At 39.1% G+C, this 12515-nt stretch overlaps 1 pseudogene; it reads right to left on the reverse strand.

Moving 5' to 3' along the window:
• Window positions 1–8678: 8678 nt before the first annotated feature.
• Window positions 8679–11120, reverse strand: LOC125916354 (AP-3 complex subunit beta-2-like; annotated as a pseudogene).
• Window positions 11121–12515: the final 1395 nt, after the last annotated feature.

The raw sequence follows: 12515 nt of genomic DNA on the forward strand, positions 1-12515 counted from the left end.
TAGAGAAGTGACTTTCACATTTGCCCTAACAGCAATATAATCAAGTTAGACAGAAGCCAGGTTCTCAGAACTTGGCTTGAAGAGGTTTGTGATGTGAGCTGAATGTGCAGCCGTGTCAGGGACCTTTAATGAGATGCTTCTATCCCAATGGAGTTTTAACTCTTGGCCAGGCAAACTTGTCCTTTACTCTCTCCCTCCGGGACAGCATTTGAATTGACAGTGTCCTCTTGCTCTTCTACACTGATTTTTTTTTTTTTTTCCAGACTTACAGGTATCCATTTGGTACATTTGTTGAGTGGATATTGGAGATCTGTTTGGGAGTGCTCTCTTATGTGCATCTATAGTTAGTGTTTAATCTCTGTGATGTAAGCACTTAGACCTTCTTAAGAGAAAAAGGCGAAATGGTGAACCAATGGCAAATCAGACCAGGTCTTTTTTTTTTTTTTTTTAATGTTTATTTTTGAGAGAGAGAGAGAGAGTCAGAGTCCGAGCAGGGGAGGGGCAGAGAGAGGAAGACGGAATCTGAAGCAGGCCCCATGCTCTGAGCTGTCAGCACAGAGCCCAACATGGGGCTCTTAACTCACAAACCTTAGAGCTGTGAGATCATGACCTGAGCTGAAATCAGCCGCTTAACCAACTGAGCCACCCTGGAGCCACAGACCAGATCTTTTTCTTGGAGGCAAAGCGTATCATGGAAAACCATGGATTTAGTGAAACTTACCTAGGTGTTAACCCTTAGTCTTCATGAATTAACACTATGATCTTGAGTAATATGTCAAATAGCTCTGAGTCAATTTCAAGTGTATTTACCTCATGTAATGATCATTGATACAAAGTGCCTGGAACCAAGTAGGTATTTCTTCTCCATTTATGTTTCTTTTGTTCTTTCATCTTACCCTTAGGACACTTAAAACCGGTAAGATTAACTCACATGCATATTTTGAGAATTACATGATTCTCTTGCAAAGAAGTCCATCAAGCAGCACAAATAATATCAAATGACATCTGAGTCATTTTCTCTCTCCTTAAAACTTTACTATATAGCAACAACTAGTGGATTTCCAGGTCATCAATATTTTTGGTGCCATATTTTCTTTTTCATCACAGGTCCTTCTTCCCCTATTTATAAATTTTGTTCTCTAAATTATTTTATCTTTCTTTCCTTGAGATAAATATGCTGAAAATTCACTCTTCTCCAATGAAGTTTTATTTTTATTTTTTTTAAAGTTTATTTATTTTGAGGTGGGGTGGAGAGAGACAATATGAGTAGGGGAAGGGCAGAGACAGAGGGGAGAGAGAGAATCCCAAGCAGGCTCCATGCTGTTAGTGTAGAGCATGACTTGGGGCTTGAACGCATGAAACCGTGAGGTCCTGACTGGAGCTGAAATCAAGAGTCAGATGCTTAACTAAATGAGCCACCCAGGTGCCCCATCCAATGAAGTTTTAAAAGATACCCTTATCTTGTGCTTGTCAGAAAATTAAAGTAAAATATTAGCAGAGTGCCTCATTTATTCATTAAACTTAAAATCAGTGACTTCGTGGCTGAGCAGGTGTTTAATTATAATGATAACTTCCATTATTTACTATTCACTGCTGATGTGTGTTTTGTTCAGTTTGTAACTAGTGTTTCTTCTAATTCACAGCTGACAGCAAGGAGAGAAAGCAGAATCTTCCTTTGTCTTTATCATAATGCTGATGAGGAGGAAGAGGGGAAGAATCAAGAGTGCTTCAACCTTTGCATGGAAATCACATATGTAACATGAAAGTATTTCTCTGCTAACGATTATCTATTAATTTGGGGGAGAGTTAGGAGGACTATATGTTTTGAATCCCCAATAACTGCCAGGCATAATAGCAGGCATTTTGCCTGACGAAAAAGAACTAACATTTGCTAAATGTCTCTAGATACTAGAAACCAGGCTCCTTTCTATATATACATTTCATTGAATCCACTAATCCTCAGAATGTGAAACCTTCTTTTTGGCAAGTGAAGAAATAATTTCCAAAGGTTTGCAGACAAAGCGAGTAAGTAGAAGAGGCAGGGATTAAACAGGTCTGAACAATCACCACATTTTACTCTTTCAAAAATACCAAGTTAGTACAACCAGGAAAGTAAAAATCCTATTAACAACTAGGGGATCATCGATACAGCACTTCTTAGAGTTATTATATTATTAACATTTTTTTCAAATGCAGTTTCTATATTGAAGGGAATGTAATATGCAAATATTTTAAAGGGTCTTACAGGTAATTAAAAATATCAAAGACATTAAAAAGCATCCCAGGTATTTTTGTTTTCATTCCAAAATTTTCCAACAAACCTTTTTTTTTCTTTTTAAGCCTAAGGTAAATTTCAGAACAACCATTATCAACATTATTTAAATCTCTTAATAGATGGAGACTAAAGTATTAAAGTTGTATCACTATGGATGAAGAGCTTCATTCTCTTAGAATGGCTGTCTTGTCAATTCTCTGAATTTATTTCATAATTGCTGATACACATCTTCTTACATAATCCTATCACTTAAGAGAATGGCTGGAGGCCTACCCATTTCTCATCCAGGTTTTTTCAAATCTCTCCTCTCTCATCTGATCTCATAGTTTCTCTGCTGTTTTTGTCTGGTGACCATCCTCACTAAATACATTAGGTTCTAGACTTTTTTTTTTTTTAATATCAAAGCCATTTCTCCTGGTATGTTCTAAGCATATTGAGGGAAAGGACAAAATGTTATCATTTTTTTATGTCATTTACAATACCCATTAACAGGCAGATACCAAAAGAGATACATGACAGTCAAGAACTATGGAGCAGATTTAAGATCAAATGTATATAGGTTTGTGATCAAATCCTTTTGTGTCACTTACTTAGCTGTGCAAACTTAGGCAAATTAATTAACTCTCATTTATAAAATGGAAACCCAAAAGCTTTACAGATTTTTTCATGAAACTTTATAAAGTTGTCTCACAGCCCTTATTTTCAAAGAATAGCCAGCGGTTATTGGAAATATACCAATAGTGTACATTGAATAAGTTACTTAGCCTTGTTAAGGCATAGTTTTCTTGTCCACAAAATGAATATGAAAATAATTGTTATCTCACAGGACTATAATGGCTATTGAATAAGGTGATATAACTACATTTCTTAGCAGAGTGTTTCCATAAACGTTCAACTATTTCAACAGTTTGACCACGTGCCCCAAAATGACACCTGACATTCCGTCTTCTTAAATCCAGTCTACTTCCTCAGTCCCTGCGTGCTTTGCTTATCCTGGAAGAAGTCTAGAACTTCAAGTAGAAGAGAAGAGGACAGAAGTTGTCTGCCAGAACAAGAACAAATGGCTAAACTAGAATGGAGGATGAAGGGTCTGAGAGTTGAATAACTGTCCTTATATTGTTAAGTGATAAGAGATACTCATGCGAAATCATATTGTCAAACAGGAAACAAATAATAAAAGGAATGTTATGAGTCTTTTGAAATGCGGCAAAAGGAGCGATGGTTAAAATTTTAACAAGTGAGAGTCATTAGTTAAACAAATCCTGACAGCTTCACAGTCACAGACACCTAACAAAGGCTTGATTTGTGAGACACCCTTAATAGTCCCTTTGCATTTCCCTCAAACATTCCGTTTTGTTCCTCTACTGTGGACCCTGAAGTGTCATTCCCTATTTCTCTCTGCTAGCCATATATGTTTAAAAAGTATAGCTAACGTTTCCCTTCATCAATGATCAGAAGAGAGATTCTCTCCTGCATCTTGCTGTATTGATCCTCTTTAAAAGGAGGGACATTGCTGACAAAAATGAATCAATTGATGCCTTTAAGCTTTCAGAATGAAGACTTCCTTTCTTAGGTTTTGCCATTTTCTCTCAAATGATAAAACAGCAGTTGGTTCTCTTTGCCCCACTGTAAATAAGACTAAAAGGTTATGGATTATGCCATACATAATTTATAGTACTTAAGACAAAGGCGACCTGATAGAAATACACTTTAATGAACACCTACCAAATGCGAGGCTATATGGTATTTAATTTACATGTAATTCTCTTGTAATTCTCATAAAGGTATAATGGGGTAGGAAATATTAACCTTATTTTGCAGTCAAGGAAACCAAGGTCAGAAGTTTGAAAATAAATGACAATAAAAATCCCTCACGGAACAATACATGTAGAAGTGCTTGAGAGAGAAATGGAATGAGAAATGTATTCCATTTATTCACTTTCTAGCAGGGAAAAATATTATTATTACTAATAGTTCATGTTATATTCATACTTCAAATTTATTTTGAGTCTTATTATATTTTCATTTCATTTCAATTTTAATATGAACTGAATAATAGAACTTTTAGTTACAATTTTCTTACTGAATTACTTCAATCCCCCCCTCCCCCTGCCATAGAAGCATATCCCAAATTTTACAGAGCAGTTGGTTGGCTAAGAAAACCATATTTTTTTGATAGAGAAATGTACTTTATACAGAACTGGCCAAGAGTAAATCCCCTTTTACATTAGCTAAGTATAAACATGTGCTTGACTCAAAAATAAATGTCTGTTATTTTAGATATATTTATTAATGGACAGTCGTCTTAGTAGCAGAAACAATAAACCTAATACTTTTGAAATCTCTGTGGAAAATTGCCATAATAGAGAGCTGGTGTGGAGAAAGAAAAAGCGTGTGCAAAACTGATTTCATTGAATTTTCAGTATTCTCCCCTATAAAGAAATATAATATATTTATTCATTTATATATTTATTTATCTCCGATGAGCTCACTGTGAAGCACAAATATTTCTCTAACCAGAGGTTTTATAGGAGAGTATTTTTTGTTTGTTTGTTTTGCCACCTGTCAACCATTTTTCTCCTTCCAGTGGATCAAACTTTTGAAATCTCAGCAACTTTTGAAAGGAAATCAGTCTCTGGATGGAGCCATCATATTGTTCTCTGGCCACTGGTGCGTGGTTAGTGATGTAGGGAGAAGAATGAAGATGTGGAACCCAGAGATATTTTCTCTGTGTTCAAGGCCCCAGAGTCCACCTTCCTTGAAAGGGAACCCAGGGTCCATTCTTCCTGAGTACTATCTGAACATGCTGCATAGGTGACTGAAGGCTAAAAAAAGTTTGATGGGAGAGTGAGTGTGTGTGTCAGAGGGAATTAATTCCTAGTACTGTTTAAGTTGAGGTAATTTTACTGAACTTTTGTGAGAGCCATAACCACAGAAGAGTGAATTTCCGTGCACATTTTTTATGGCAAATCTATCCACAAATCAACCATATCCTTTAAAAATAAGGAATTGACAACATTATTTTCACGTGTTTAAACAAAAGGTTTGAATAGACATTTTATAAGAGTATACTGACTGAAAACACCTATGGAAATATTCTACCTCTAAGCAATCAAATAAATACAAATCTGGCTTCAGTGTTAGAGAAAATGAGCAAATACAAAAATTAGAATATTTAATATGAGAATGGTTATAGTATGTGGACAGTTTTACCCTGATGGTGAGGCAAAAATTGAGGTAACCTTTTCAGAAAATGTCACAAAATACATTACACTCTTAGGTATGTCTTGATTTTATTTCTGGAAAGAAATCCTGAGAAGTCAACAAACAAACCAAAAAATCAAAACCAGCTAAAAGTTAAAATATGCACATTAATATCCATATTGTATAGCCTTCTTGAAAATTTTGAACACTAGAAAATGGCACTTATGATTGAAAGAAGAATGGACAAATAAAATATGGCACACTTTACATGAAGAAATAGTATGCAAGGATTAACTTTGCCTTTGCAAAGTATTGAAATATCATGGACACATATTTGCTTTATATTACATGAAAACATGTACTTTATATATATAATATTTAATATGATCTCCAAATTATGTAAAGGTTAAAATATAAAGCATGAGAGAAGTACTGATTTCCCCACTATCTAAAAGTAGAGTTTTTCTATGAAACCTTTTGCAAGCTAAAATGGCATAAAGCAAAAAAGCAATTACTATTTTGTAAAATGAAAGTTTTCTTCAGATTTTGTTTGGTTAGTGAAAATAGCTAGTACTAATGTAGGTTTTTCGTAAAAGCAAGTTGGAGCAAAGCAAAGAGGGGATAATTGTGGGGGGATATATCTGGGGAATCTGTATACCAAAAATGTTATAGAATTATCAGTGATTACATCCGATATTATGGGTACTCTTTTTTTTCCTATTTTTCTATTTTCTGTATCCCAAATATTTTTTTATGAGCACATATCAATTTTTAAAATGAACAAAAATACATCCATCAAAATTATTTTTAAAATGAACCTTAGCATTTGGAAGGCTTTTTGAGTAGGATCTACCATTTTATTAAAACCTAAAATAATCTTAACACTGACACTGGAACAACCCCCCACAACTATGTTGAAAGTTGTCATCTGAATAGCATGGATTACACCTCCACAAAACTAGATTACATCCCTAATTCATTATTATTTTAGAAAACTCACCTTTCAACCACCTGCAATATGGGCCATCATTCATATCGAACTTAATTAGAAAACAGTTTGGATGTTGGAGGAATTCCTAATTTAAATCAATTAAAGGGAAACTTGTCAAGTTAGCTTTGGGTTTGCTTTTCTCTACTCTCACAGCAGGACCGAAGAGATCTGTCTTCCCCAATCTCCTTGTCTTCATCCAGGATTATGTCATAGTGTTCAGTGTGTAAATCTAGGGACTTATGGTGACAATTAGCATCTGAGACTCCTGCCACAGCTAGGAGAAGGAGGCTGGGTGACAAATGAAGACATCCCAGGATTTCACACTGGAAATTCTTTGATGGGTGCTTTCATTCACAAATGACATATCTCCACTTGGTGGGGCAAGGCAACCCCATTCTTTAGCCCTATTTCTGTTCTATGTTGAGAGCTCTTCTTCCTTCCCTCCCCATGCCCTAAATCCTATTGTGTCACAGTTAATCTAGTTATCAAATGGAAAAAGCATGTCAGATAGCGACTATTTAAGGAGCACATTCTTTTCACTGAGTAGATCATTACAGGTCCTTTACTTCTGCATTGCTAAAATAAGATTCTTTGCCTTATCTGTCACCTACCCATATCCCTGCTGGCTTAAAATATGTGCTCCCTCTCTACCCAACTCATATAGAACTACTTTCTGTGTAGTAATTTCACTCATTTCCATGCATTCTAAAATCATTATCTGCCAAGCAATGTGGAGGTACCTGAATGGACCAAGTGTTCCATCTGGGGAAAGAGGAAGGAGAAGAGGAGTCAAGCCCCACAGAATCCACAGATAAGCAGCCAGAATCTGAGAGTGAATCAGACAGTGATATACTGTGATATGTTGCATACATATATGTATGTATATTCTAAAATCAGGACATGAGATTATATATATATATATATATATGCCATACACACACATATATATGTGTATATATATATATATATATGTGTGTGTGTGTGTGTGTGTGTATAGATATAGATATAGATAGATATATGCTATATCTCTCAAGCTTTGGATCATAAGAATAGGGACTAAGTTTTAACAATCTTTAGTATCCAAGGATATAGATTACTCTGGGTTTACTAATTTGATTGAATGAATGGAAAAATAACAGCTGTCATGTATTACTTTTGACTACAAAAGCAGTAGAAGATTTGAAAGTGATTGAATTTCTGATTCTAATTTGAGAAAATAATCCAGGATATTTGAAAGGAGACATACTTTTAAATTCTAGATTATAGTCTGTTATAGATAGAGTAAACCAAAATAAATTTCCAGACAAGAATCTAAAAAGTCTAGACTACATTATGATTATGTATTTGGGATATTTGATGGAAAACCCTGGACTGGAGGTTAGAAGACTATTCACGGTTTCAACCTCTATAGTTGAAGTAGATTTAAACGTCAAGACAGTTACCCAAGTAATTAAGGTGACTATATTTTCTTTTTTCCTCACATAACTTTTATGTGTAACATTGTCTCCTATCAGATTGTAAACTCCTTACGGTTAGAAATCCCACTCTTCTTTGAGTTTGGAGAATTGCCTCTCAAGAACTGTGTCTTAGTAGATGCTCATTTGTTTGAGTATTGTTGACTAGCTCCTGTAGAATGAGCAGCATCCTGAGATATCAGTTATTTACCTTTTTGGTAATTTTCTCAGGTGCCTCAGTGACAGTTTATCAGAATCCCCTCTGAAGGGCTGGTCCAATATGGAAAAGCCCAGGATGGAGAGGGTGCAAGGGTGAAACTAGAGGTGTCTAAGGCATGCCATTAACTTTTTTAAAAAACCTTTATGCTGCTTTAAAATCATCTTGGACACTTTTTAAAGGAAGATTTCTAGGCTCACCCCCAGATATTCTGACTTGATGTTCCTGGACTATAGCTCAGCAATACACATTTTATTTTATGTATTTATTTTTTATTGAGATGTAACTGACATACAACATTATATTAGTTTCAGGTATACAGCATAATTATTTGATATTTGTATATACTGCAAAATGATCACAATAAGTCTAGGTATTATCCATCATGTATATATGTTATAAAATATATTAGGTAGAATACTGAGATCTTGCTACATAAATAGCTACAGAGATCTGGGAGGACTGAAGGGAGCAGCTGCTATGTCTCTCTGCACAGGTCACTGGAAACTCATGGGGAGGGGAATTGTTGCGGGAGCCTGGTCATGACCAGATGGAGAGAGGATCCCCGTGGATGCTATCTTGGATAAGAAGTCTGATGTGAGGGAAAGAAAAAGAGAGAGAGGCTAACAGCCCAGATGTCATGATGGAGTAACAGGTAGGAGCCAAAGAGGTCACAACGCTTGGGAATTACTGAATAAGACAATGTACCATGTCCCTCACCAGCACAGTGCCAGTCACCATCTTTTCACTGTTGACTATCAGTGAGGCAGCTCCAGCAGGCAGGGTGTACAGGATCAGCAGGGCCAGTGTCCCACTGGTCAGCATCCTCCCTTCAAACCTGTACTTGTCATATGTCTGACAAGAGACACAATCAAGGTTGGCAGTGGCAGTCACTTTCTGTAAAACACTGTGGTCACTCTGACAGGTGTCTGGCAGCTTGATCTTCCCTGTAATCTCATTCATGTCCATCAGCTTTGCTTATACCTTCTTGAACTCATTCTCAATCTTGAACACACTCAGGGGTCATCTGCTATGCAATGGGTGGCTGAATGGAGATGTGGAACTGTTGGGTTTGGATTCATAGCTGGAAGTTGAGCACCTAAGTTGAGTCACAGAAATTAATGCCATTACAGCAGTGACAGATTCTCTGGGTGCCAGGGGCTCAATTTCAGGATGCTAATACCTGCAGGCAGTTTAGGGGTGCCCATCTGCAGGCCCTTGGTGGGAGTATTGGAGCTGTTGGAAAAGTGGGTATGCACAGATACCATGTGGGGGCCCTGGACAAAAAGGCTGGATGCCCTCACCAGTTACAAGGTGCCACAGCTCCTGCCTTCCAACCCTCGATACTGGACCCAGCAGCAAGGGCATCAGGGCCTTTTTTGTTTGTTTGTTTGTGAATGTCAGGCCCTCCAGGCCAGCAGCCAGACTGGTGGATACACTTGTAGGAGGAGACACAAGCTGGACGCTAGGAGGGAGAAGTCCTCTAGATCAAGCCAAGACATTTCTTTGGCTGCAGGGTTACTTGTTCCACAGGCAGGTTTTAATTTTGTTTTGTTTTGTTTTTTTCTTCCTTTCAGGAGGCAGGTTCCACCTGCTGCTCCTCAGGCTCCAATGTCTTCTCAAGCTGATGAGCTACAGCTGGAATCTCTGCCCTTACCTGAAGACAAACCTTCTCCTTGTCCCTCTGGCACCTTCTTCATTTTCCCCTTCTCATTTTCCTCCTCACTGGGTTCACTCTCACTCCTTCTCCCTTTCTCCTCACCTTCATCTTGGTCTTCACTATTGGACTCACTGGTGGACCCTTCAGCTGCTCTCACTGCTGCTCTCACTGTCTGATTCACTCTTGGACTCTGGGTGTCTATTTGTAGACTCTGGGGGGCCTGACTCCTCTTCCTCTCTTTCCTCTTCTGCCATATTGAACATTTGGTCCATTCAGATACCTCCACACTGCATGCAGATGTGTCTAGAACTTCTTCTGGCCAGTCTGGAAGCTCTTGGTATCCTGTGGCCTTGGATTTAGTAGGTGGGATAGTGAGCCTGGCTGGAAGTGGTCTGGTCTTTGAAGGATGACTCCAAGTCTGGGGTTGCTTTGGGTGCCAGGAGGAGCTTATTTGCATGGTGGCTGAGGGCTCCACCCTACTCTGAAGAGAGGATAAAATAACAGGTGAAGTGTGGTAAGTCACAGATATTATGGTTCTTGTGGGACTTGGCCAGACTTAGTATATGCAGGGTCAACAGCTTGTTCTGCTTAGGGTTGGTCAGGTAGAGCTTGGCTGCCAAGTTGATGACCTGCAGTTTGATGGTGTCCTGCTCTGCTGTGAAGGACTTGGCCGCTTTTCCCAGGACATCAGGTGAATACTGGAGACTTGCTCACAGTACTCATCAATGAGCCACAGGATCCTGGCTCAAGCCAGGAGCACCTAGATGTTGTCTGTGAGCTTTGCCAGCTTATGAACTCTCGTGCTGTGCTGGCTGCATCTGCAGCAGCTTCTTAATGATGACCACTGACTTTGTGATGAATAGCGCATCACAGTGAAACAGTAGCTGCATCAGGCCATTGAGGCAGGTGTCACAGACTCATCCTATGTTAGCTGCACAGTGTCCAATGGCCTGGATCACGATGCCCTAAAGTCTCTGACCATGCTGTGAATATAGGTCTGGCATTTCTGTAGGACAATAAGGATTTTAGTTTCATTAACTAGTTTGCTCAGCACTTCCAGCTTTAGGATTTTGATCTGGGTGGAGTCGATCAACCTGATGTAGAAGCTCTTCAGACTTGGTTGAAACATACTGGATGGTTGATGGTGGCCCCATAATGCACCTCACTGCAGAGAGAACAGCGTCCAAGGTACCTGGGAACTTGGGGTAGAGCAAGGGGCAGTAGGTGTGAGGACGGGAGGTGGGCCAAATAGAACGGAGTAGAAGACAAATTGGAGGAGGGCAATAGTAGGAAGAGGGCAGGATTGGGGTCAGTGCAGGGGTGGGTGGGCCAGGATAGAGGGCTGCATGATGTGCCCAGCATCATAAAGGCTTTTTTTTTTTATTGAGAGCACAAAATATTTTATTTAACAATTTTCAGTGTAACAAATGTGCATTTTGGAAAAATAGGAACTCCTGCGTCAGAGGAAGCTTCTTGAATCAAAGTCATTGGCAGTAGCCACAGAGAACACTGGGAAGTGCTGGACTGGAAGAAGCTGAGGAAGCCAAGAGGGTCCCACATCTCAGGAATCATATCAAGTGCTGACCTAGGGGACATAAGACACTGCTCTGTCAGCAAGGCCAGGCATTTCGCAAAGTGACAAGAATAACTGGATCTGGTCATACAAAACTCCAGAACATTTTGGAAAACATTTTGTGGGTCTTTCCTAGATGATCAAGTGAACCAGAAAAATGCAAAGACCTGTGCTAATTACACTGTACACAGTTTCTACACTTAGACTTAAAATACCACACAAACTGTTGGGGCTCCTGGGTGACTCAGTTGGTTGATATCTGATTCTTGACTTTGGCTCAAGACCTGAACCCAGTGTCATGAGACTGAGCCCCGCATCACTCTGCACGGAGCTTGGAACTGCTTAAGATTCTCTCTCTTGGGGCGCCTGGGTGGCTCAGTTGGTTAAGAGTTTGACTTTGGCTCAGGTCATGATCTCACGGTTTGGTTCATGAGCTCAAGCCCCACATCAGGTTATCTGCTTTCAGTGTGGAGCCTACTTTGGATCCCCCCCACCCCACCCCCAATCCCGTCTTTGCCTCTCCTCCACGTGTGCTCGTTCTCAAAGAAAATTCTCTCTCCTTTTGCCCCTCTGCTCTGCTCATGCTCTCTCTGTCTCTAGAAAGGAAGGAAGGAAGGAAGGAAGGGAGAAAAAGAAAGAAAGAAAAAAAACCCCACTAAATAAAGAGGCACCTGGGTGGCCCAGGTTATGCTCTCTCGGCTTTGCACTCACAGCTTGGAGCCTGGAACCTGCTTTGGTTTCTGTGCTTCCCTCTCTCTCTCTGCCACTCCCCTGCTTGCGTGCTCTCTCTCTCTCAAAAGTGAATAAACATTAAAAACATTTTAAAAAACCTAAATAAATAAAAATAAAATACTGGCAAACTATGTTCTTCCCGCAGAATATACAGAAATTAATTTCTGAAGGTATTTATAAATATTTCAATCTTTTCTTCAGTCCATTCAGACTTAAGAAGGTAGATAGCTTTAAGAACAGTCCATGAAAGCTCAAAACTTTGAGTCCAATAAGAGGAGGCCTTCCTTTGCAATTTCAGAGGGTAACACTCACCCTATCAGCTGAAGAAGATCTTCCTGCGGCAGGAATAACACCACCTGTGGGTGATGGACCGCACCTGGTGGGGGGAGGGGCCTAGATTTCGAAACAA

The sequence above is a fragment of the Panthera uncia genome (assembly GCF_023721935.1).
Source record: "Panthera uncia isolate 11264 chromosome E2 unlocalized genomic scaffold, Puncia_PCG_1.0 HiC_scaffold_20, whole genome shotgun sequence".
Classification (NCBI taxonomy): Eukaryota; Metazoa; Chordata; class Mammalia; order Carnivora; family Felidae; genus Panthera; species Panthera uncia.